Raw genomic sequence first — 25,302 nt, 5'->3', positions numbered from 1 at the left:
GCCCCATGCTGGGCATGGAGTCTACTTTTAAAAATAAAGTAAAATAAAATAAATAACACTTTGAAAATCATTTGCTACATAGTGACTCTTGATCCTATCAGATGTCAGTCTCCCTTCTGGCTAATAAATATTTTAAATAACAGCACCTTTACTAATCTAAAATGAAATTCATAGATAATATAAGCTATCTACACACATAATTTCAAAACACTAATAAAACATCCTGTGATATAAAACAGAAATAAAAGACAAGAGCTGGTAGTAAAATAATAGGTATTTTAATACATAAGTGATTGGACAAGACAAGACTTATGATAGAAGACTCAAGGAAGCACTCAGATGTTTGCACCTAATTATAAGGAATAAGTAAATAAGGATTTAAGAGAAGATCAGAAGCCATTCCATTAAAAACAACAACACTAGATTAAAAACCAGTGTTAGGATAAGTAATAATAGACCAAATTTATTTATATATGATACCCTACACAAATGTTTGGTAGAATGTTTGAGAATCATGCAGAACTCAGGAGATCTAAATCATGCAGAATTCAGGGCTTTTGACAACCAATATGTATTGCCAGCCATTGAAGCGCAAAGACTGACAAGATAAAATTCCTTCTCTTGTGGAATACATGACCCACTGCATAGGTAGAAAAGTAAATACCTGCTTTAAAACGATATTCTTAATTATGTGGATCTGTTCTCACACTGAAGTCTAGCATCTGTGGCTTCAACTACTAAAAGGCCAGTAGCACCCACCTCCCATCACTACAGCAGTGAAAAATGTCCTACGAATGATGAAAATGCCCCTCCAAGAGCAGTACCACTGCTGTTAAGAACTGCTGGCTTACAGGATAGAGAATAAGCTCATTAGTCCATCAGATCTGGTGCCAGCTTTTCTTCCCAGCTTTCTCAGCAGCCACAGTGCCTTCTAAACATACAGAACTATTTGTAGTTCCCATGGGCCACATTAGTCCATGCCCATGGTTCTTCCAACAGCCTGAAATGTCCTCTCTTTCCTTGCCTTCTGACTAACCACTCATCTTTGAGGCCTTTTAGGCCACATTTCATAACCTTTACATTGCCTTTAAAGCAGGTAGTTACTTTCTACCTACCCCACTAGACTGAATTCTATGAGGGGAACAATTCTATCATGTTTAATCTTTGTACCTTAACACCAGCAATACATTTTAATGTCATATAAATGAGGGCATCTGGGTGGCTCAGTCGGTTAAGCATTTTACTTTGGCTCAGGTCATGGTCTGGAGATCCTGGGATCAAGCCCCAAATCAGGGAGTCTGCTTATCTCTCTGCCTCTCCCCCTGCTCATGCCCTCCCTCTCTCCCTCTCCTTCTCTCTCTCTCAAAGAAATAAAATCTTTTTTTAAAAGATTTTATTTATTCATGATAGACACAGAGAAAGGCAGAGACACAGGCAGAGGGAGAAGCAGGCTCCCCTCCAAGGAGCCGGACGTGGGACTCGATCCCAGGTCTCCAGGATCACACCCCAGGCCAAAGGTGGTGCTAAACCGCTGAGCCACTGGGGCTGCCCCAGAAATAAAATCTCTTTAAAAAAATAGATGTCATACAAATGTTTTATCAATCAATAAACAAGGGATGCCTGAGTGGCTCCGCGGTTGAGCGTCTGCCTTCTGGCTCAGAGTGTGATCCTGGAGTCCCCGAATCGAGTCCTGCATCGGGCTCCCTGCATGGGAGAACCCTCTGCCTATGTCTCTGCCTCTCTCTCTGTGTCTCTCATGAATAAATAAATGAAATCTTTTAAGTAAATAAATAAACAAACAAACAAGAGTATAGGGACACCTGGGTGGCTGAGTGATTGAGCATCTGCCTTCAGCTCAGGGCGTGATCCCAGGATCCAGGATTGAGTCCCACATCAGGCTCTCTACAAGGAGCCTACTTCTCCCTCTGCCTATGTCTCTGTCTCTCTCTCTCTCTCTCTGTCTCATGAATAAATAAATAAATCTTAAAAAAATAAAATAAAATAAAATAAAATAAAATAAAATAAAATAAAAGAGTATAGATGAAGGGTTTCACTTTACAAGAAAAGGAATCATTTCCTCTGAGACTGCAGGGAGAGATGGAGTAATGGATTCAAAGACGTAATTAGTGATAGATATATTTAACTTCCTTGTCCAGCATTGAACTCAGTAGGCCATAAACATAACCTCCCACGCTATCACAGTCTTGATCTGTGCCATGACAAATGTTTCCTTTTCACTCACCAGCATGGACAGATTCTATAACTCTCTGTTCCCTTTTGATTTTGTAAAAATTCAATCCAGGGATGCCTGGGTGGCTCAGTGGTTGAGCATCTGCCTTTGGCTCAGGGAGTGATCCCAAAGTTCCGGGATCGAGTCCCACATTGGCATCCCTGCATGGAACCTACTTCTCCCTCTGCCTAGGTCTCTGCCTTCTCTCTGTGTCTCTCATGAATAAATAAGGAAAGAAAGAAAGAAAGAAAGAAAGAAAGAAAGAAAGAAAGAAAGAAAGAAAGAAAGAAAGAAAGCCAAGCCAATCTGACTGGTTTAAAAGCCCATCTCAGGTCCGGTGAGAACTCATCTCCTCCTCTTTTCCAGCCCACACTTGAGCTGTGGCTTAAGGAACCTGAAGTTGAAAGGGGAGTATGGTCCTTTCTATGGAAGGATTCAACTCAATATCTTTTACAATATGCTGAAATGAATGAAAGATAATAAGAAATAAACAGCTCTGTTGCATTCCTAAATGAGGAGGCAGGGTCACCTTCTGAGTGAGACAAAGAACCAGGAGTTAAAAATTCAGCAGAGTAAAGAAGACAGACACAGACTATGGATAGAACATCAGATACAAGCCATGGATAATTTCTCCCCAATTAAAAAAAAAGGCACATATACATATTACACACAAAATTTTGCACATCATTTTAGGGGTACATGGATCCAGAATCTCCTAAAACATCTGAGGGGGCCAAAGGACCCCCAATTAACAAGTTTTAGACTAAGAGAAAGCAAACAGGAAGGTAACAGCTCATTGTTTGTAGGAAGGAGTGGTATTCATGCAAGTAAAGCAAATGCTGGAAGTTCAGGCATTTAAGGACATGCATACACTCAGAAGTAGTCCATGCCAGACGCCAGTCTTCTAAACGCAATGTTTAATCCAAATCATTCTGATTGCTTAACACTATTCAACTTAGTTTTCAGTATCATGCCATGATGCATCCTTCTATATAGTAAATATAACAAATAATTGGGGAACTTCAAGAAAAAGGACCAGCTATTCGATCATACCTTAAAATATAGTTGTTAGACTAGGCATCAGTAATACCGATTGCCTCCCCAAGGGGAATGAGGTATCTAAAGGACAAGATGGATGGATTTTTTTCATTATATGTCATTTTCTATTTCTTTAATTTTGTCCCATGTGCAAGTATCACTCATTCAAAAACTTTAGTTGATAACTAGTCATAAACAAATAAATATAAAAAATAGGGACACCTGGATGGCTCAGCGGTTGGGCACCTGCCTTCGGCTTGGGTCGTGATCCCGGGATCTGGGATCGGATCCCACATCAGGCTCCTGCAGGGAACCTGCTTCTCCCTCTGCCTGTCTCTGCCTCTCTCTCTCTGTGTGTCTCTCATGAATCAATCAATAAATCTTTTTAAAAAGTATAAAAAGTATTGATATACAGTGTTTGATACTTTAAATGTTTTAAAGGAAGGTAATGGAATATCAAAGAGAAAGATGGCATTTCCTTAAATAGATAAATCCAAATAATATGAGTCCCTCATAACTTCACTAGGAATATTTAAAATATTAGAGGGTGAAAAAAATAAATAAAAATAAAATAAAATAAAATATTTTTAGAGGGTGAAATGGGGACATCAGAGCTGCTGTAGATTAAATGTTTGTGTCCTCCCAAATTTGTATGTTGAAATCCTAACCTCCAAAGTATTAACAAGTGTGGTCTCTGGCAGGTGATTAGGTCATGAGAGTGAGCCCTTATGAGTGAGATTAGTGCCTTCACTAAATAAACTCCGAAGAGCTCCTTCACCCATGTGAGGACACAACAAAAAGATTACTCTCTATGAGGAAGCAGGCCCTCACCAGACACACAATCTGCTGGCACATTTATCTTGGACTTCCCAGCTTCCAAAACAGTGAGAAACACATTTTTGTTGTTTATAAGCCACCCAGTCTATGGTGGTTTGTTACAGCAGGCTGAATGAATTAAGAAAAGAGCTAAGAGGTTTTTTCTGAAAAACAGTAACTTGGGGCAAAAAGATAATGAAGTATTATTGAAAAGTGTAATCCAATATTAGCAGATCTTAGAGTTAGGACTAGAAAAGTTTCAAGAAATGGGTACTTAAAAAAAAAAAAAACTCGCCAAACATGATTTAGATAAATTTAAAAGCAAAGTTTAGATTGGTTGGGGTATCTCTGGCCCAAGAATAAAGTCATGAAAGCAATATGATTTTTCATAAAGCAAATCTTGACCAAACACAGGACAAGATGAACCGTAAGGCTGATTTGGACTCTTTCTCAAGGACTGAGCCCGATTATTAAAACACATAAGTACATACATACACAGTCGGATGAGAATAGGGCTCTAAAAACAAGTGTGATGTGTACGACTACAAGACTTCCATGTGAGTAGATGAGCCTGTCATTGTTCTCAAGCACCTGCTAGGTCCCTGAAAGAGAAAAATGGAGTGGTAATGTGATGCCAGCTTCTCCAGCCAAATGACAGCTGAGAACATCTCTCATCAACTATTGAGAGTAACTAACTAAACCACCTAACAAAAAGGTCACAGAAGGTTGCCCATCATCTGAGTTTCAGAAGAAAAGAACCCTAATGTTTTTCTTTCAAAACTAAGCTTTCCACTAGCCTGACAGGGGTCAAATAAACAGATTCCAGGATCCTCAGACTAAAACTTACTTATAAGGAAAATAAATGTAAATGTACTTATTAATAAATTGTAAAGCATTGTGTAAGTGTTATTATGGCAATTATTAGGGATGTTTCCTACCCAAACATGAACTAGACCCCACCATCAGCAGTTTGAGACAGGTGAAATGTTTTAAAAGAATGACTTTGGTTTTATAATATTGTACAGAGGTTTTCAGCTTTTCATCCCTTCATTGCAAAGTCTGAGAATAGGAGCCGGTCAGTGGCACATGACCAAAAGAGTTTAGAAACTATTAGGTTTAGTTCATGTATAACAAATATTTGTTGAGGGGCCTTCAGAAGATACAAAGTTAAGTCAGAATATATTTCCCTGCCTCATCTACCCTTAAGGAGGAAGAGACAAAAGCCCATTTATGCAGCAAAGTGATTCCGCGATTCTGTGAGGTAGTGATGGATATACATCTTCCCACTCGCACTGGCTGGCTGACCCACCCCAGTCGGTCTTTGCTCTGTTTCTTATCCAGTCCCCTCGTCTCCCTCTCCAGTGAGGCTGACACAGGCTGAGTCCCTGTGGAATTCAGTTCATGAGAGGCATTGGCAGAAAACGAGAATCGGAAGGAAGCCAGAAACCAAAATGCTCTTCCCCTTCTCCCTCCGTCTTGGCTCGCATCTCTGACAGAAGTTGTGTTGACACCGATGGATCCAGCTGCCCTAGGCTGGCCCTCCAAAGTTCCAGCTTCTCACTTACCCTGGCCTCTGGGCCTCCTCCCCTTGTTCCTTCTGCTTAAGGACAACAGAAGATTCCTGCTGTTGTGAACCTCTGGATTGCCTCACCTTCCTTTGAATGGCTTCTCAACTCTTCCTTCACTTTTATGGCTAATTCTCTGGAAGTAATTCCCTCTGGTATAAACACTAAAGTGATTTCTCTTTTCCTAGCTGGACCTTAAATGTGGCAACTAAATAAAAAATGAATTTACTTGTATGGAGAGCAAAGACCCTGATTCCAAAATCTGCTAAATTCAAAGCTGACTCCTATTGGTATAAGTCCAAGTGAGTTATGCAGAGAAACACAGAGAAAGAACTGATTTTCCTCTTTTCCCAAGAGAACACAGGAGAAGAAAAGAGTTTTGGGAAATGAGAGATATGGGAGCATTATGGGTTTCCACTTTCCTGTCCTCAGGATAATATGGGGAAGGAGCTGCTGACAAGGACAAAGACATAATTGAATCCCTCCTTAAAATCTGAGATGAGTCAAAGAATAGACCTGCATAGAGCCAGTTTAAGACCTTCAGAAACCTAAAACATTGAAAGATTATGGTACTCTATCCCCTCTCCCAAAAAAATGAAAATCAATCCCTTACATTTACAATGTAAGTATAAATAAGTATAACAAATTCTGATTTTTTCCCCAAAGTAATTACTTTTGCATTTTAAAAAATACATTAAAATCTTATCTGAATCTGTTCGATAGCCCTGCTTTGCTGGCACTCTAAGCACACCCTTTGTCTGCCCATTGGGTCATCTAGTAGTTAGTCTGTGCAGCCTGCCTGTCCAAAGCTCCCGGGGCCAGCCTCTCCAGGATAGCACATCATATGTTTCTATGGGGGTGCAGAGTGCTGGAGGCTGTCACCTGAGGACCCAGGAGTGGAGTAAAGGGACTCTTCAGTTCACATGGGCCCAGGGGGAGCTATGGGCTTTAGAAGGGAAAGTGAGCTGGTATGCCAACCCTAAGAGTCTCTGAAAGAGCAAGAGGGACGCGCAGGGGTCACTGGCTGGTGGTAAGGTTTACAGTGGATGTATTTCCAAGGGGTTATCCATGTACGGGAAAAGCTAATGCACCATCCATCAAAGTCATCATCCATCAAAACAACCCCTGGCCATCATCTTCTTAGAGCCAACTGTAGGGGAGGGGAGAGCATGACAAGCTGTGGCAGAGAGAGGAAACAACTGAAACCAATAACGAGGGTACAAGCCTTCCCTATAAGGACCTGGCTGTGTACAAGTTCTGACAGATAGAACCAAATAGGCAGGGAAAAGGCAGAAAGCCCAGAGATGGAGCTTTGAGCTAGACTGGGAGTTATAAATCATCTTAGCTTCCACATGAGCGCATGTGCGCACACACACACACACCACTGAACTGAACCAAATATACTGGAAAGAGCACCAAATTCTCCTCTGTCAGTGGGGGGAAACATCAGTTTTAAAAGTAAAAGTTAAAATCTCTGCGTTTCCAAGTCTGTGACTATGCAATTATGTATTTATCCACTTCATGATTTTAGCTTGTGTCAGAGGTCGATAATGCCTACATTTCTATCTCCAGCTTTACTTGCCTTCATGCTTAGGAGATTCCTTCCGCCAAGGATGCCCTCCCCATTCCCATCCCATATTTCACATATTCGAATCGTAATACTTCAAGGTCTGATTCAAGTGCTGCCTTCTGCAGATAATTATCTTTTACTTGAACCCTCACAGTGTTTTATCTGCCTCTCTTCCAAGGAGGCTTTCACATTTTGCCTCATATAGGAGCAATATGGGTATATCTCCTTCTTCCTGCTAGCAGTAAGCTACTTAAAAACAAAAGACATGTTTTATTCATCTTTGGATTTCCTTAGCACTTACAGTATTTGTTGATAGGAAAAACACTATACTTCAGAGTCTAGATGATTACTCCTACGATGATGTCTTTAAAAACTGTTCCTGAGGGGCAGCCTGCGTGGCTCAGTTGGTTGAATGGCCAGCTCTTGGTTTCAGTTCAGGTCATGATCTCAGAGCCCTGGGATCAAACCCTGCATCAAGCTCTGTGCTTGGCGTGGAGTCTGCTGAAGATTAGGCTCCTCTCCTTCCACTCCTCCTGTTTGTGCTCTCTCTCTTTAAAATAAAAATAAACAAAATCTTTTTAAAAAATAAAATAAGAACTGTTCCTGCAACTTCACTTTTGATGCTCCCTCCCATCAGTTTAACAGTCACACAAGAAAATCAACCTCGCCAATAATTATTGCTAATATTTATTGTGTGCCATATGCCAACTACTGGGCCATGAACTTTGCATCTAGTATCTCATTTAATCTTCCTAACAATCCTCAAAGACAGGTACTATTATAGTGTCCATTTGGTAAAGACACTGAGGCCTAGAGATGTTAACCCATTGCCCAAGACTACCCAGTAAGTGACGGAAGTGGAATACAACTACTTCAGAGTCACATCCACATTCAATCAAAAACAATATTATGCAGACTGTTCATTTACTTCATTAAATCAATTCAGAATAATTTTTAGCTTTTTAAATAAAATTTATCTTCAAAGAATAAGTATTTACCACAAGTATATTTACCACATGCATATATTTTTATAGTGTCTATAATATTGAAACAATGAAGGATTATTTTTTCTAAAAAAAGAATTTTTAGAAATAATGTCTAATTTTAGCAAGTGCAAGTATACAGGAAAATGATACTCTCATACACAGCCAGTGGGAGTACAATGTGGTACAACTTCAATAATGAATATAATTTTTAATTCTTATTTTATTTTTTTGAAAATTTTGTTTATTTATTCATGAGAGACACAGAGACAGAGGCAGAGACAGAGGCAGAAAGAGAACCAGGCTCCCTGCAGGGAGCCTGATGTGGAACTCAATCCTAGGATCCCAGGATCATGATCTGAGCCAAAGGCAGATGCTTATAACCACTGAGCCACCCAGGTGCCCCTGTTTTACTTTATTTTCAAAGATTTGTTTATTTATTTATTTATTTATTTATTTATTTATTTATTTATTTATTTATGAGAGAGAGTGAGACAGAGGGACAGGGAGGGAGAATCTGAAGCAGACTCCACACTGAGCACAGAGCCCAATGTGGGGCTTGATCCCCAACCACAAGATCATGACCAAGCCAAAACCAAAAGTCTGATGCCCAGCTGACTGAGCCACCTAGGTGCTCCCCACCATTTTTAAAAATAGGCGCTACACCCAATGTGGACCTTGAACTCATTACCCTGAGATCAAGAGTTACATGCTCTACTAACTGAGCCAGCCAGGTGCCCCTAAATCTGATGATACAACTTCAGAGAGCAACCTGGAAATCTCCATCAAATGCCTTTAAAATATTTTTTTACCAAAGTGAATACATACATACATATACACATACATAAATAATAAATAAATAAAATATTTTTACCATTAACCTATCAAATCCACTTCAAGAATTTAGCTAAAGAAAACTATTATAGATTTAGCCTCAAAGATATCCAACACAGCACTATTCATAATAATAAAACATCAGGAAAGATCTAAATTTCTAATAATGGGGCACTGTATAATTAAACTGTGTTACATTCATACATTAAAATCTGAGCAGCCCATTGCATATTATTTCAGATATATGATATCAACGGTTGTTCACCAGATATCACTAAGTGAAGACAGAATGTTGAACCATGTATGGAATGAGCCCAGTTTCATTAAAAATACACACACAGAGGCGCCTGGGTGGCTCAGTGGTTTAGCGCCTGCCTTTGGCCCCAGGGCATGATCCTGGAGTCCCAGGATCGGGTCCCAAATCAGGCTCCCTGCATGGAGCCTGATTCTCCCTCTGCCTATGTCTCTACCTCTCTGTGTCTCTCATGGATAAATAAATAAAATCTTAAACACACACACACAGAGTAGAAACCTGGAATAGTATAAATCAAAGTGTTGAGAAATGCTATCTTTTGGGGATAGTATGGTTTAGAATTTTATATTTAACCGTGTTTTCTTTTTAAAATATTTTTAAAAGATTTTATTGATTTATTTATTTGAGAGACAGAGTGTGTGCAAGAGAGCAAGCATGAACAGGGGGAAGGGCAGAGGGAGAGGGAGAAGCAGATTCCCCACTGAGCTGGGAGCCCAACATGGGGCTTGATCCCAGGACTCTGAAATCGTGACGTGAGCTGAAGGCAGACACTTAACTGACTAAGCCACGTAGGCACCCCTATATAACTGTATTTTCAATTATATGTATTACTTTTGTGATAAAAAACTATGAGATTTTTTTTAAAGGTATCAGAGATGAAACGATACCAAAAGATTTTAAGAAGACTACTTTTTTTGAGAGAAACAGAGAGAGAGAATCTTAAACAGACTCTATGCTCAGCATGGAGCCCAACAAGGGGCTCGATCTCACAACCTTGAGATCATGATCTGAGCTGAAATCGAGTTGGTTGCTCAACTGACTGACCCACCCAGGCGCCCCCAAGAGATTTTTTTAAATCTCACTGAAATAAGTCTGTAGTTACCATTTAACAAATATATCAGTCAAAGCTAATGAGAGTTTTTATGTATAAATTACCAGTTTATTTAAAACATCTTATGCTTCTTTTATACAACCACACGCAGTTAATGTGCAGCTCAATAAATACTTGTTGAATTGAATAATCTTTTGTTATTATTATTTATTCATGAGAGACATAGAGAGAGAGGCAGAGACACAGGCAGAGGGAGAAGCAGGCTCCACGCAGGGAGCCTGATGTGGGACTCGATCCCAGGACTCCAGGATCACACACTGAGCCAAAGGCAAGCGCTAAACCACTGAGCCACCTGGGCTGCCCATGAATTGAATAATCTAATGTACAATTTTTATAAATGATTTATATGAGGAGGAACACAGAGAAGTTCCTGGTTTACACAGGACAGTAAGTTCCTCTGTTTATAGTTCAATTACATTTGACAGTGTTAACCATCACCTTGTTCTTGAAATTCTCATGACTTCTACCAAAGCTCATTTGCCTAGTCACCCTCCCATCTCAGTGTCCACTAATCTCTCACTGTAGTGGCCTCTTCCTCCTCTGGATTGTGAGCTCCTCCCCCACCACCACCCTGGTCCTCAGCTTTCTGCATTCTTCTTTTCATGCTCATTTCCTCAATGAGTTCACCTGCAGTCATGGCATCATCACCTCCACATAGATAATTTCTGGCAGAACATGACCTTGTTTCACTGGGTGTGGGCATGTGTGCTATCACTGCTACATCTATGTGGTATTTTAGTGTTGTGCAACAGTAATGATTAGAATTTTACATAACTCACCAAGGAAAAGATTGCTTGGAGGATACGAGGGAGAGTTGTTGGCATCGATGGTGGTGAACTCCTTCCCCCTCTTCATAAAGTAAACTAAATAAAAATATATAAATAGAAGAAAAGTTAGCAAAGCATGTGTTTGAAATTCTCAGGTTAATAGTATACCTTGTTTGGGAAAGGAATACACTAAGTAAATGAATTAACTGGTCAACAGACGATTTTTTTTTTCAGACGATTTTTTTTAAAGGCCCTAGATTCTACATTTATAAAACTCACTTAAATGAATTTATATATGGCATATAAATATGCCAGCACATATTTTTATTAATCGCATCTTTGTTTTATTATTTTGCTGGTAGTCCTCGTCAGCCGATCACATTACTCTTGTGGACTCAGCTTCAAAACAAACTGCCTCCCTCCACTTCCAATCAGATTTCTGCCTGTAAGCTTCTCCTATATGAAACTACAAGCTACAGGGGGCGTGCAGATTTATTATTCAGAGCAGGGTATATTAATCATAGATCTTGAAATAAGCTAAAGTATTCCTCAGACCCATTACATAGAACAAAGAGGTCAGGAATAGGAAAATAGAACTTTTTATTAATTTTTGACTAATCCCAGCAGAAAAGAAAGCATGTAGTAGAGAGCTCTACAGAATATTACTCCATAGAAAAGGTCATCAAAACCCTTAAGGCCATGAGCGAGACTAAGCCCAGATATTAGCTCAGAATAATAGCAATAAAAGCCAAGATTCATTGAAGGATAGAACCAGCCTTTAACATCTAGCTGATAAATATGCTTCAGACAAGCAAAATAGGAGAAAAGGAGATGGTTGAGGAAAACAAAACTTCTAAAGGTCAGAGCCACTAACACCTCTAAAGATCTAGGCCTATAATCCTGGGCCATACTCCGTGGTGACTGCTTATTAGAGTGGTACATAAAGAGGCAGCTTCTGGGGCTTGCCAGCCATGCATAGGGGTTATTAGAAGTATGTATATATGGAAGTTACTCCTCAGAAAGGGAAGGCTGGCCAAACTAAACCAAAGATCAAGAGCCAAGGAAAATGAATTAGGCATCATAATCAGAGTGGCAAAGACAGGAAAAAGGGTGAACATCAGCTTCAGGGAAGCAGTAAGAATGTAACACACAGTTTGTGGGATGGTTCAGGTCCATAGACTGGGATTTCTCTGGATCCTGATGAACCTTACCAGGTTAAAGGCAGAGCTCTTAAGGTAATACAGCTGTGTGGGAGCCTTCTCCTTCCTTTGAGCCCCTGCTACCTCCTGGAGTCCAGGTTTCTCCAGATTTGACGGGCAGAGGATTGCCATGTTATTAGGGACACACTTAAGCTGCCTGGGAACTCCAGATCTACTCCTCTGATGCTCTATAGCCCATCCACCCTATCAAATATTAAAGGTAACTTCAGCACCACCAGGAGTCCAGCCAATTACTCTGAAATTTCTCTGCAACAGACCGTAGTGATACACCTTCCATGACACCATACCATAGGTTTCCTCCAACCATCTGGCAGCTCTCTCTCTCAATCTCTTATTGGCTCTTCTTTCTCTACCTGTCCCTTGGGTTCATTGGTATTCCTGGAGGAAATTTATTCTAAATTTTCTTTGTTTCTCCACTCAACTCTCTTTATCTATACCCAACCATAACTCCAATAACTGTTTCTATGTGCCAAGCATAGATTGACACATTTCTATCAGCTCTACATTAATATAACAAGTTACCTACTGGATCTCTTTACTTGGCGGATTTGCAAGCACTTCAAACTCAATGTCCAAAATCAGACACATGATTTTCCCCCCAAAATAACTTCCCACCCAAGTTCTCTTATTGGTAACTGGCACCATCATCCACCTACATGCTCAAGCCAAAGACCTCCAAGCCATCCTTGAATTCTCATTTCCCTCACTGTCCACATATAAGCCTTGCTGGATACCTCCAAAATATGCCCTCAAATCCATCCACTTCTCCACTGTTCTAACCTACACATGGTTAGAACCACACATCTTTCATCTGAACCAGTGTAACTCCCCTTTAACTTGTCTCCCAGAGTCTAGAGTTGATCCTCTCCAATCTGTCTATTAAACTGCCAAAGTACAGTGCTGGCCAACTCATTCCTCTATGTAAAAACCTAGACTGGCCTCCCCTTTATAGGATTAACTACAAACACCTTATCATGGATTTCAAGGTGCTCCGTTATCTGCTCCCTCTGCCTAAAACATACACCCCATCTTCCACATGATCACCTCAAGACTACTGAGGTCACCACATAAACCTCATTACTTCCTTTAAAGATTTATTGGGGGGGGTTGGAAGAATCTCAAGCAGACTCTCAGCTGAGTGCAGGGCTGGACATAGGGCTCAATCTCACAATCTATGAGATCATGATCTGAACCAAAACCAAGAGTCAAATGCCTATTAGTGACTGAGCCACCAGGTGCCCCATCACTACTTACTTTATAGACAAGGTCCCCCTAAATACATATATTCCAATAATACTCTGTGCTTTCTCTGTAATATATTTTAAACTTAATATTGTTCAAACTTACCCATATTTATTTGTATTTTTTAAAAATATTTAATTTATTTATTCATGAGAGGCACACACAGAGAGGCAGAGACACAGGCAGAGGGAGAAGCAGGCTCCATTGCAGGGAGCCCAACGTGGGACTCCATCCCAGGCCCTCCAGGATCACACCCTGGGCTGAAGGTGGCGCTAAACCGCTGAGCCACCGGGGCCGCCCTATTTATTTGTATTTATTTCCTTACCTCTACAAAATGCTGTATCCTCAGTGCCTAGGACACTCAATAACAGATTCTTAATTATTAGAAGAATGGAAAAAATGAGTAAATGACAAAATCTAAATAATGTGGATGGCTCCTCAAAAAATGGTTCCTTAGGATGAGAGATAAAAGGTGGATGGGTTCCCTGGGTGGCGCAGCGGTTTAGCGCCTGCCTTTGGCCCAGGGCGCGATCCTGGAGATCCGGGATCGAATCCCACGTCGGGCTCCCGGTGCATGGAGCCTGCTTCTCACTCTGCCTGCGTCTCTGCCTCTCTCTCTCTGTGTAACTATCATAAATAAATAGAAATTTAAAAAAAATAAAAATAATTAAAAAAAAAAAAAGGTGGATGCTAGGGGTAATAGCAGACCACAAGAATCTGTCCTCACAGGTTTGACAACGGCAGGGTTAGCAGATGTGTTTTAACCATATGCTTTTTCTTTGGCAATGTGTGCAGCCAGGGACATTGGTAAAGCTGAAGCAAGCAGACATGGGTAAACAGTACCCTGCAGCTGAGTGAGCTGCTCAGGTATGCCACATGCCTCTAGCGTTTACCCTAACCTACCCAGATGGGCCCAATCAATCGCTCTTGGCAACAGGTACACAGGCCTGCATAATTCCACATTCAGTCCTGCCTCACCTCATCAAAGCTGGTAGATAAGCTGACTTGTACCTTCTACTCACATGAAGGTCTTATATATCTTCACAGTTGCTGATAACACATCCTTCAGTAGTTCCCAACCAGTTTAACATAGTCAGATCTGATTACGTAAACAATCTTTTTTTTTTTTTTTTAAGATTTCACTCATTTATCCATGAGAGACACAGAGAGAGAGAGAGAGGCAGAGACACAGGCAGAGAGAGAAGCAGGCCCCGCGCAGGGAGCCCGATGTGGGACTCGATCCTGGAACCCCGGGATCACACCCTGAGCCAAAGACAGACGCTCAACCGCTGAGCCACGTAAACAATCTTTAAGGTACTACTCCGATACTCTTGAATAAAAATTCTTCAGTCCCTAAGAGAGCCACTTCTCTCCTGCTTTTCTATTTGAGATAGATCTGGATATATCTATCTATATCTATATCTATATCTATATCTATATCTATATCTATCTATCTATATATATATATATCTGCGAAGGGGACTTCGCAGCTGTAAGAAAAAGTTGGACTCCTTGAGCAAGATCTCCAGAGTAGTATTCTTTTGCCTGTGCTGCTTACTCTGCAATTGTGGCCTAACCCTGTGGCTGGTACAATTCTATGGTCTCTCCCAGCCTCAAATAGCCTGAGCAGTGCCTTCTGACAGAAAAAATTGCACTGTCTTCCCCTGGCACTATTTTTCTGAGTGGTTATGATGCCTATTACAGCCATCAGATGCTTGTACATTCAGTACAGATACCAAGAAACCCTTCATAGCCTCTGCACCAAGGGCTTCCCTACTCCCCCCAGGAAATGCCCCACATCTTGACCCCTTAGGTCAGACATTTTCAGTCTCACTGATGTCTCTTTCAAAATCTCTCTCCATTTAATGTCTGCATTTCTTTTTCTATTATCTAGTTCCAGTCTTACTAGCAAGAATGAGTACTATATTAATGATGTCTGCTATAGATATATGATACGGGAGTCACACCATGAATGCTATATGTAATGATCTTTAATCTCTTCTTCCTCACATCCATTAATTCAAATTAATCTGCCCTCTTTGCATCCATCAAAATCTTACTCATTTTTCAGAAGTGGTTCAATCTTTATTTCTTCCACAAAGGTCAACCTGAACCATAGTGATCTCAGCCTGCTCTGAATTAACACCACTTATTATCTGGTTATTAATATTTGTATTAGTTTATAAATGCTAATAGTAAATAACACTTATCACTGATATCTGAGATGGCTTGAAGAATGGTGGTATCATTAACACAAAGTATGACTGGCTTTCGGGGGCATATAATTGGTTTGTTACAGAAGATAATTGGTTCTCTATCAGGAAGGAGATCTAGGAGTTCTGTGAAGATACCAACAGTGAACTCTTTGGGCAAAAAGATATTATAAAAAATAGGATTGGAAAAAAAATAGGATTGGAGACAAAAACAAACTGTTTTGTTTAAGCCAAAGTCTGGTCATTTTATCTCAATAGTAACAGAAGCATGAAAAGTCACTTACTATGTTTTTCTATCCTGCACAGTTATAGCACTTCCCATATTGCACAATAGCTGGCCCTTTGCAGCTGATTCTCTTCTCTCTATAGATCAGTGGCCCTTTGTGGAGAGTGGTTACTGCTCTATCATACAGTGAGATTAAACAGATTGTCAAGGATCTGAAATATTCCTTTCAATTGAGGAATCGCAGATGGGGCAATAATATTTTCTTGACTTTGCCAAGCATACATGGATGCTAAAACACAACCTCTTCCACTAAAATGTAAACTCCATGGCACAAGGACACTGTCTAGGGTGATCATTACTATATCTTAGTGCCTGACATGCAGATGGTACACATTTTACTAATGAATAGTTAATAAATATTAGATGAAGACAACAATACACAGAACAAAAGTTTAATATTTCTATTCTACGATACATCTTTTTTTAAGAGGATCACCTTTATTTCAGAATCTTCCTTTCTTACTGACTCTGTTATACAGTGAGGAAAGGCTAAGGAAGTGATCAAAATGGATAAAAAACATAAAAAGACCTAACATAAAAGTTAAAACTATAAAATTTCTAAATATAAAAGAAAACACAGGAGAAAATCTGTTATTTTGGTGTTAGCAAAGACTTCTTATGCAGGACAAAAAAAGCATTAACTGTACAAGAAAAAAAGCAAGAAATTAAACTTCACCAAAATTTAAAACTTCTGCTTTTCTTTTTTTTTTTTTTTAAGATTTTATTTATTTATTCATGAGAGACACAGACTGAGAGAGAGGCAGAGGTGCAGGCAGAGGGAGAAGCAGGCTCCATGCAGGGAGCCTGATGTGGGACTCGATCCCAGGGCTCCAGGATCATGCCCTGGGCCGAAGGCAGGTGCTAAACTGCTGAGCTACCCAGGGATCCCAAACTTCTGCTTTTCAAATGACACTGTAAGAAAAAAGGCAAGCTGACTAGGGGAAATATTTTCAATTCATGTACTCACACATATTCACAATTCATATACTCATTTGTATCCAGAATATATAAAGAACCCTTACAGCAACAAGACCACATTCCAATTTTTAAATAGGCAAAATATTTAAATAGACCTCACCAAATATGAGATATTGGTGGCAAATAAGCACATGAAATAAGCACATGCTCAGTATCATTAATCACTGGGGAAATAAATGCAAATTAAAGCCACAATGAGACATCACTACACATCTACTAGCATGATTTTAAAAACTGGTACTGAGTGCTGATGGAGATCCAGAGCAACTGGAACTCTCACACAATGACGAGTGCACAGGCATTTTGGAAAACAGTTTGGCACTTTTTTTCTTTATCAGGTTAAACATTTACTTACCACAAGATCTAAGATTTCTCTCCTAAGTATTTATCCAAGAAAAATGCAAACATGTCTACAAAAATACTTGTGTGTGAATGTTCACAGCAGCTTCCAAAAAGTGGAAAACAACCTAAATGTCCAGCAGCAGATGAACGGATAAACTCAGTATCATTAATCGCTGAGGAAGTAATGAAATATGGCTTAGCAATAAAAAGGGATGGACTACTGATATACACAAAAGCATGAATGGATATTAAAAACATAATGGGGGATCCCTGGGTGGCGCAGCGGTTTGGCGCCTGCCTTTGGCCCAGGGCGCAATCCTGGAGACCCGGGATCGAATCCCACATCGGGCTCCCGGTGCATGGAGCCTGTTTCTCCCTCTGCCTGTGTCTCTGCCTCTCTCTCTCTCTCTCTCTCTCTGTGTGACTATCATAAATAAATAAAAAATTAAACATAAATAAATAAAATAGAATATGCTAGCTCTTTAAAAAAATAATAATAAAAAAAATAAAAAAATAAAAACATAATGGTGGGGATCCCTGGGTGGCGCAGCGGTTTGGCGCCTGCCTTTGGCCCAGGGCGCGATCCTGGAGACCCGGGATCGAATCCCACGTCGGGCTCCCGGTGCATGGAGCCTGCTTCTCCCTCTGCCTGTGTCTCTGCGCCTCTCTCTCTCTCTCTGTGGCTATCATAAATAAATAAAAATTTAAAAAAAAACCATAATGGTGAATTAAAGAAGCCAAGAACAGGACCCATACTGTATGATTCCATTTATATGAAGCTCTACAATAGGCAAAACTGATCTATGATGATATAAATCTGATCAGTGGATGTCTGGGGGAGTGGAGTGAGGGGAGACGGATTGCAAAGGAGAACAAGGGAATTGGTTGGGGAGGGGTTTAACACATTTCTACAGTCTGGGAGCATGAGTATATAGGTGCAAACATCTGCCAAAACTCACTACATTGTACACTTAAAACACATACATCATCTTATTCATAAATTATATTTCCATAAAGTTGAAAAAACAATTATTTTGCAGTAGTTAAGGAGTTACTTAGGTATTTTTTGTTACCAATAGTTAAGAGTGAATTTGCACACCCTCTCATGATTAACCCAATCAAGTCCATTTTTTAAAAGGATTTTATTTATTTATGTGAGAGAGAGAGTGAGTGGGTGAGAGAAGGAAAGAGAATCTGAAGCAGACTCTACAGTGAATGAAGAGCCCAATGCGGGGCTCAATCCCACAACCTCGAGATCATGACTTGAGCCAAAACCAAGAGTCAGATGTTTAACCAACTGAACTACCCAGGTGCCCCAACCCAAGTCAATTTTTAAAAAATCAGGCCTAAGCAATGATAACAGTTGGAAAAAAGCTTTTTCTTTTCTTTTCTTTTTTTTTAAGATTTTATTTATTTGAGAGCGAGAGAGGGAACATAAGCAGGAGGAGGGATACAGGGAAAGAGAAAAACAGACTCCCCACTGAGCAGGGAGCTCAATGCAGGGCTCCATCCCAGGACCTCGGGATCATGACCTGAGCTGAGGCAGACACTTAACCAACTGAACCACCCAGGGACCCCATGAAAGCTATTTTTTTTATCAGAAGGTTAATGCTTCAAAAGTGAAGAATCCCCTCTGTAGGAAAATAAAACACTTCTAATACATACTCTAACTGGGGCTTGGACCTTCCAAAGAGGGTGGAGAATCATCTGGTATGTGTGTTGGCAGGGACACATACACACCCACAGGAGATGGGCAGAAATGACTCCCTGGCCACTCTCTATATGGCATAGGGGAAGAATGGCTCCACCATCAGAGAAGCAGGTGGTTAGAACCGCCAGATGGATAGTTTTTATTTGTAACTTGACTTATGTTTATTATGATCATTTTTCAAGTGGTCAGACACTGAAAAGGATCTCATGTAAACACAGGAAGGGCAAAAAGCGAAGTAAAACCTGCCTACTGCCCTCTTTGCCTGACTCATCTCGTACTTCTCTCCTTCATCCCCTGAACTGTCTGCACCTCAATCTCTATCTAGTAAATGCTAATACCACGCCAGAGGACTTGGGTTAAGTCAAAAGTAAAGAAAGCTCTAGGATGGAGGTGTAGGTAAGAAGTGAGGGGAGGGGTAATGAATTCAAAGGAACATTTGTGCTTTCTCGTTGCCAGCATCCATGCCCCCTTCCTAAGAGTATTCTGATATCATTTCAGGCAATTACCTCTTCTGTTCTGTGTATGCCTTTCTTGGAAGAAGAAAATCAGGTTTTCCCTCCCTCCAAGGGAGAGAAACCAGGGACTTTCTCGGGGAGGGATGGGGTCTTTCTCCCAGACCCTTTCTCTATATATCCTGATAGGGCCATAGATGGCCCTTGATTTAAACTTAGCCAATCAAATGATCTCCTGGCACTTCACTTCTTTAGCAGAGTGATGCAAGAAGCAAAGAAATGATTGGCGATGGATTCAAGCAAGACAGTTGAGCAGCTCCTGCCCTGTCAGCACCAAGCCTGCTTCCTCAGGTTACCCTTCTACCCAGTGAGGCTCTCCGCAGTGGAAAAATATTTTAAATCCCCCTTCCTCTACTACCCCCATTGTTTTTCAACCCCCACACCCCCTTAGAGTTAATGTCTGTTATCAGTTTGGTAGATTTTCTTCCAGAAAAGTTCTATACATCTCATTCTTGTTTTTAAACAAATGCATGTATGTGTCATATAAATTGGACATGACCCATATTGTTATGCAACTTGCTGTTTATGAGCTGCAATCTTCTATTTCTTTTGCATCTTCTCATCATGCCTGATTAAAACTGTCCACACAAAAATTCTGCCAAAATTGGTGTTTAGTAGAAGTAGGGTGGGACTCAGTCAATCTCATTGTTTTACATGTCGCCTTAATTATCCATAATATGATGGATTTGGGCAAAAGTTCAGCTAGTTGCACAATGGAGATACTGAAGAATACTAACAATGTGTCAAGCTGAAAGTTCTTCTAGGCAATACAAAGAAGGTTAAGCAGGGAAATCCCATGGTAAAGACAAGGTTTCAAGGATAACATGGCAACCATGTATATAACATAGACCAGGAGTAGGAGAGATTAGAGAGTAGGGAGACTAGCTCAGGGGCTAACAGAAGATAGATCTGAGGAAATAAAATTCCTGATTATAGTGGGGCCAGATAAATGGAGAGAAACTTTTACCAAATTATAAAAAATTAGACTAGTAGAGTGGGAGACTAGGATTAGAAGGGCTAAATTTGAATTCTGACTCTGAACTGTATTAGCTGTGTGACCTCTGCTCCCTATCTGTTTCTCTGTCCATAAAATGTAGAATTTAGAATATTGGGGCTTTTACAATTTTTTTCCCAGTGGAAACCCCCCCCCCCTTTTATTTTCTGAGAGAAAAACAAGGCAAGATTGTTCTGGCTGAAGCATAGGTAAAGGGCTTGGAGCCTCAGCTAGCCTCCATTTCACTTCTCTCAGCCACCTCTGAGGCATTCTTGAGGAATCTCCAGAGGGCTAGGGAACAACATTTGAGAAATTCCTAAAGACTCTACTACTGACTCTAATATTCAACGACTCAAGGGGGTAAACTTGGCAGAGGTGCCTAGGGAAACAGTAATGACTTTAAGAGTTGCCACAGAATCATATGATAGAAAGGATAAACTGACCTCCAATAAATTTGCCTGCTTTTCCTTCCAGGCCAAACTCAATTTAATGTCCCAAATCTCATCCAAACCTTGTGCAAGCGGTAATCTAACCTCCACATAAACAATACAGTCACAAATAGTTCACTGCCTAACAATTCAGTTTGTTCCAATTTGAGATCCACCAAATAATCAAATAGTCTTCCTTACTAAACCAAAGTCTCTCTCTCACTGTCATCTGAAATAAAGGTCCTGGGGCACCTGAGTGGATCAGTGGTTAAACGTCTGCCTTTGGCTCAGGGTGTGATCTCGGGGTCCTGGGATTGAGTCCCACTCAGGCTCCCCTCAGGGACCCTGCTTCTCCCTTTGCCTATGTCTCTGCCTCTCTCTGTGTGTCTCTCATGAGTCAATGAAAAAATCTTTTAAAAAATGAAATAGGGGATCCCTGGGTGGCTCGGCAATTTAGCGCCTGCCTTTGGCGCAGGGTGTGATCCTGGAGATCTGGGATCGAGTCCCGCTTTGGGCTCCCAGCATGGAGCCTGCTTCTCCCTCTGCCTGTGTCTCTGCATGTGTCTCTCTCTATGTCTACCATGAATGAATCAATAAATAAATCTTTTTAAAAAATGAAATAAATGTCCTTATTCTACCTTCTGGACCTAAAGCAACTAAATCTAGCACCTCCTCCACAGGAGAATCCTTTAACTGTTTGAAAAGAGCTATCAAGTTTCCTTTATTATTCTTTATTCTCTCTTGCTCTGACCTGCCAAGATGCTCCATGGAGGTGGCCTATTCTGGTTCTGGGTCAATTCAACATTTTCTAAGCATCTAAGAGCTTAGATGTGCAAGTAGATTTTCATTTATTTGTGACTTTAAAGACTTAATCAGAGGGGCACCTGGGTGGCTCAGTCAGTCACTGGGCATCTGCCTTCGGCTCAGGTCATGGTCCCAGGGTCCTGGGATTGAAGCCTGAATCAAGCTCCCTGCTCAGTGGGGAGTCTGCTTCTCCCTTTCTCTCCGCTCCTCCCTGCTGCTTGTGCGTGTTCTCTCTCTCTCTCTCTCTGTCAAATAAATAAACAAACAAACAAACAAATAAATAAATAAATAAATAAATAAATAAATAAATAAAATCTTAAAAAGAAAAGATGTCATCAAACCAGATGATCTTTCTTAAAACAAATGACTAGCTTTATAGTGAAATGTAAATAGAGCTCAAATTCATTATCTGGTAACTATTCTTTTCTTGCTAAACATTAGCTGCTCCAATTTATCAGGAATAGATTGCTTAGTCTTTTGACCCACAGCTAATTGTGAAAAAATCTATCCAGGGATCCAAAAGGACCTAAGACTCAAGGTCCACTGAGGGGACTATAAATAATAGAAATAAGTTTAGCATCCTTACTTCAAAACCTATAATCCCTTGGGATCCCTGGGTGGCGCAGCAGTTTGGCGCCTGCCTTTGGTCCAGGGCGTGATCCTGGAGACCTGGGATCGAATCCCACATCGGGCTCCCGGTGCATGGAGCCTGCTTCTCCCTCTGCCTGTGTCTCTGCCTCTCTCTCTCTCTCTCTCTCTCTGTGACTATCATAAATAAATAAGAAAATTAAAAAAAATTTTTTTTAAAACCTATAATCCCATTAACTCTCAGGGGAATATAATTCTCACCAGTATAAAATTCAATTATCACCAAGGTGACGTGGAATATTATCAATGTTAGTAAGAAAGCTTCATCACCATTCTCCATGCCACGCACTGCATATTCTACCACCAGGTCTATAAAATCAGGATCTGTGACTTGGGCCTGGGTATCAGCCAGTCTGGGTAGTTTGGGGATGGGACGGGAAGTAGAAAGTATGACTGAGTCCCTAGGGAGAAATCAAGCTGGTAGAGCCATAGTCCATGATGCCTGTGGGAGTGCAGAGCCTTTATGGTTTCCTGTGCCCCAGTTGTCCTGGTAACCTGAGGCCTCCTTATTTGTGTTGGCATCATGGGGCCAGGAGCGGAAGCAAAGCTGGAGCATTAGCAAGATTTGCAGGAAAAAAATGTGGGTAATGCAGCAGTTATGCCACAGGAAGGTCAAGGCTAGGGCATAAGAATTACCTGGTTAGGCGTGAAGTGGGGATAGTGTCTTATAAAAATCAGATCTCCAGATTCTACTTCTTCCAATGTTTCTGATTCAATAGGTCTAGGATGAGCTCAAAAACCTGCAATTTTAAGAAGTTATCTCCTACAAAGTAAGACAAAGACCTACTTTGGAAACCCAGGCTAAGCAAACAAATTAGCAGTCAGAGAGAAGAAGTATAACCACCTATCAATTTCAGAAAGCCCATATTCTAGCACAGTTGTTCTCAATGTGAGCAGGATGGGAGGGTAGATTTTGCCTTCCAGGGAGACAGTTGGCAATATCTGGAGACATTTTTGGTTGTCACAGTGGAGGTCAGGGATGGTGCTAAACATCCTACAGTTCACAGGACTGGCCCCCAACAAAGGATTATCCAACCCAAAATGTCAGTGCCATGGTTGAGGATATTCTATCCTTCAACCCCATCACCCCAAACCACTTAAATCAGTGCTACATAAATAGTTTTAGACCACAGTACAGAGAATTACATGAGGACTCCTGGAACAAATGAGACCCCAAAAATAACTTTTTTAAAAAAAGAAGTGAATGTTCTTAAAGATATGAATAAGGAAGAGACTAGAACAACAGACAACAGGGGTGCCTGGCTGGCTCAGTCAGCAGAGCATGTGACTCTTGATCTCAGGGTCATGAGTTCAAGCCCCACATTGGGCACAGAGCCCACTTAAAAACAAAAAACAAACAAAAGGGATCCCTGGGTGGCGCAGCGGTTTGGCGCCTGCATTTGGCCCAGGGCGTGATCCTGGAGACCCGGGATCGAGTCCCACATCAGGCTCCCGGTGGGTGCATGGAGCCTGCTTCTCCCTCTGCCTGTGTCTCTGCCTCTCTCTCTCTCTGTGACTATCATAAATAAATAAATAAATAAATAAATAAATAAATAAATAAATAAATAAATAAAACAAACAAAAATTAGAACAAAAAACAATAAAGGGAGGGAGGTATGAACAATGATGATGAGCCAAGAAGTTAATCAAGGGAGGATGAGGCACTAGGTGGCAAGAGTGGGCAGTGAATGCACTCCCTCAATGGATGCAGCCTCTCTTCACATGCAAAAAATTGGCAAAGATAAATCTATTAAAAATAACATATGCAAAATGAAAAATGAAAGGAAAATGGATAAAGGAACTGTGAAGAGAGGAGCTTTAGGACACATCAGGCATAGATCTGGAGTAAAAGAAGGGAATAAAGATTCTTCTGTAAAAGCATACTAAATAAAGACTAGCAATGATAAGAAAATGAGAGGACTCCTAGAAGCAGGTCAGGAATTGTGTGAGAAAGGAAAAAAAAAGTTAATATGACCTTTGGCCCTAATTTGCCCCCCACCCCAACCCCACCCCAAGAAAGATGGGTCTGGAAAAAGTTCATTGATTTTACCATGCAGACATAATGAAAGGAAAGGGAAGTTGGAGAAAGAGGAGCACACCTAAGAACTCTTCTCAAAGAGAAGAGAGAACAGGGTGGTGCTCAAAGAGAATGGAGGAGTAAAGCTCAAAGAGAAGGAGAAAAGATGTTTTGGGGAAAGAAGGGAAAAGATGAAGGAGAAATTTGGTAGCCACTTAATGGAGAGGAACTTTAGGGACTCCTCCTCTTTGGGAAAAAGAAATTAAATGAGGGATTTTTTAAAGCATTGTTTTGAGGATATGAAAAATGAGATATACCTGCTACCCCTTCTAAGGAACCTTCAGTAAAAAGTGACATTACTCATCAGGGCTTTGGGGATTGGGTCTGCATTTTTTCTCAGTTGTGACAACATATAAGACTGGCCTATAGGCAGATCAAGAACCCATTTACACACATTTTTACCATGTTTGAAGTGACCATAAGCTTTCTGCAGCAGCCAAAAGACAGTCATATGACAATATACTAACTCCCAAAGTTTAGAGCTGTACTAACACAAGTCACTCACCTCATGGGGCTATTTAAATTTAAATTAAAATTTCATTTCATTTCTAGTCACAGTAGCTCTATTTCAAGTGCTCAAAAGCCACATGTGACTAGTAGCTACTGATTAGATAGGACTGGTCAAGAACATTTCCATCATCACAGAAAGTTCTATTGGACAGTGCTGGAGTGAAGAAAAAAGCTTAAAATAAATAACAAAAACAAACCCTTTTCAAATCTTAAGGAGCGACCACATTGAAAAACAAGTACATTTTTTCCATATTGTTTCAAAAGGCAGAATTAAGAGGAAAAATGAAATGCCATTACATGATAGATTTCAGCTTACCAATCCTCTAGTACCTAAAGCCAGATAACAAACAGTAGAAGGGTAGCCTCCAACCGCAAGAGGAAGTAACTCA

At 40.6% G+C, this 25,302-nt stretch overlaps 1 protein-coding gene across 4 annotated transcripts in view; it reads right to left on the bottom strand.

The window, feature by feature from the left end:
- NPR2 (natriuretic peptide receptor 2) overlaps positions 1-25,302 on the bottom strand; it is a 55,824-nt gene that overhangs the window by 26,616 nt on the left and 3,906 nt on the right. For 2 of the 4 annotated variants that reach the window (XM_049116254.1, XM_049116251.1), the window contains exons 2-3: positions 10,961-11,044; positions 7,521-7,769 (exon numbers count right to left, since the gene is read on the bottom strand). The gene's annotated coding sequence lies outside the window, so the exon portion shown is untranslated. The remainder of the gene's footprint in view (positions 1-7,520; positions 7,770-10,960; positions 11,045-25,302) is intronic. The other 2 variants (XM_049116253.1, XM_049116252.1) reach the window with 1 other exon arrangement.

Source organism: Canis lupus, chromosome 11, assembly GCF_003254725.2.
Source record: "Canis lupus dingo isolate Sandy chromosome 11, ASM325472v2, whole genome shotgun sequence".
Classification (NCBI taxonomy): domain Eukaryota; kingdom Metazoa; phylum Chordata; class Mammalia; order Carnivora; family Canidae; genus Canis; species Canis lupus.
This window is presented reverse-complemented; position numbering and strand designations above follow the sequence as displayed.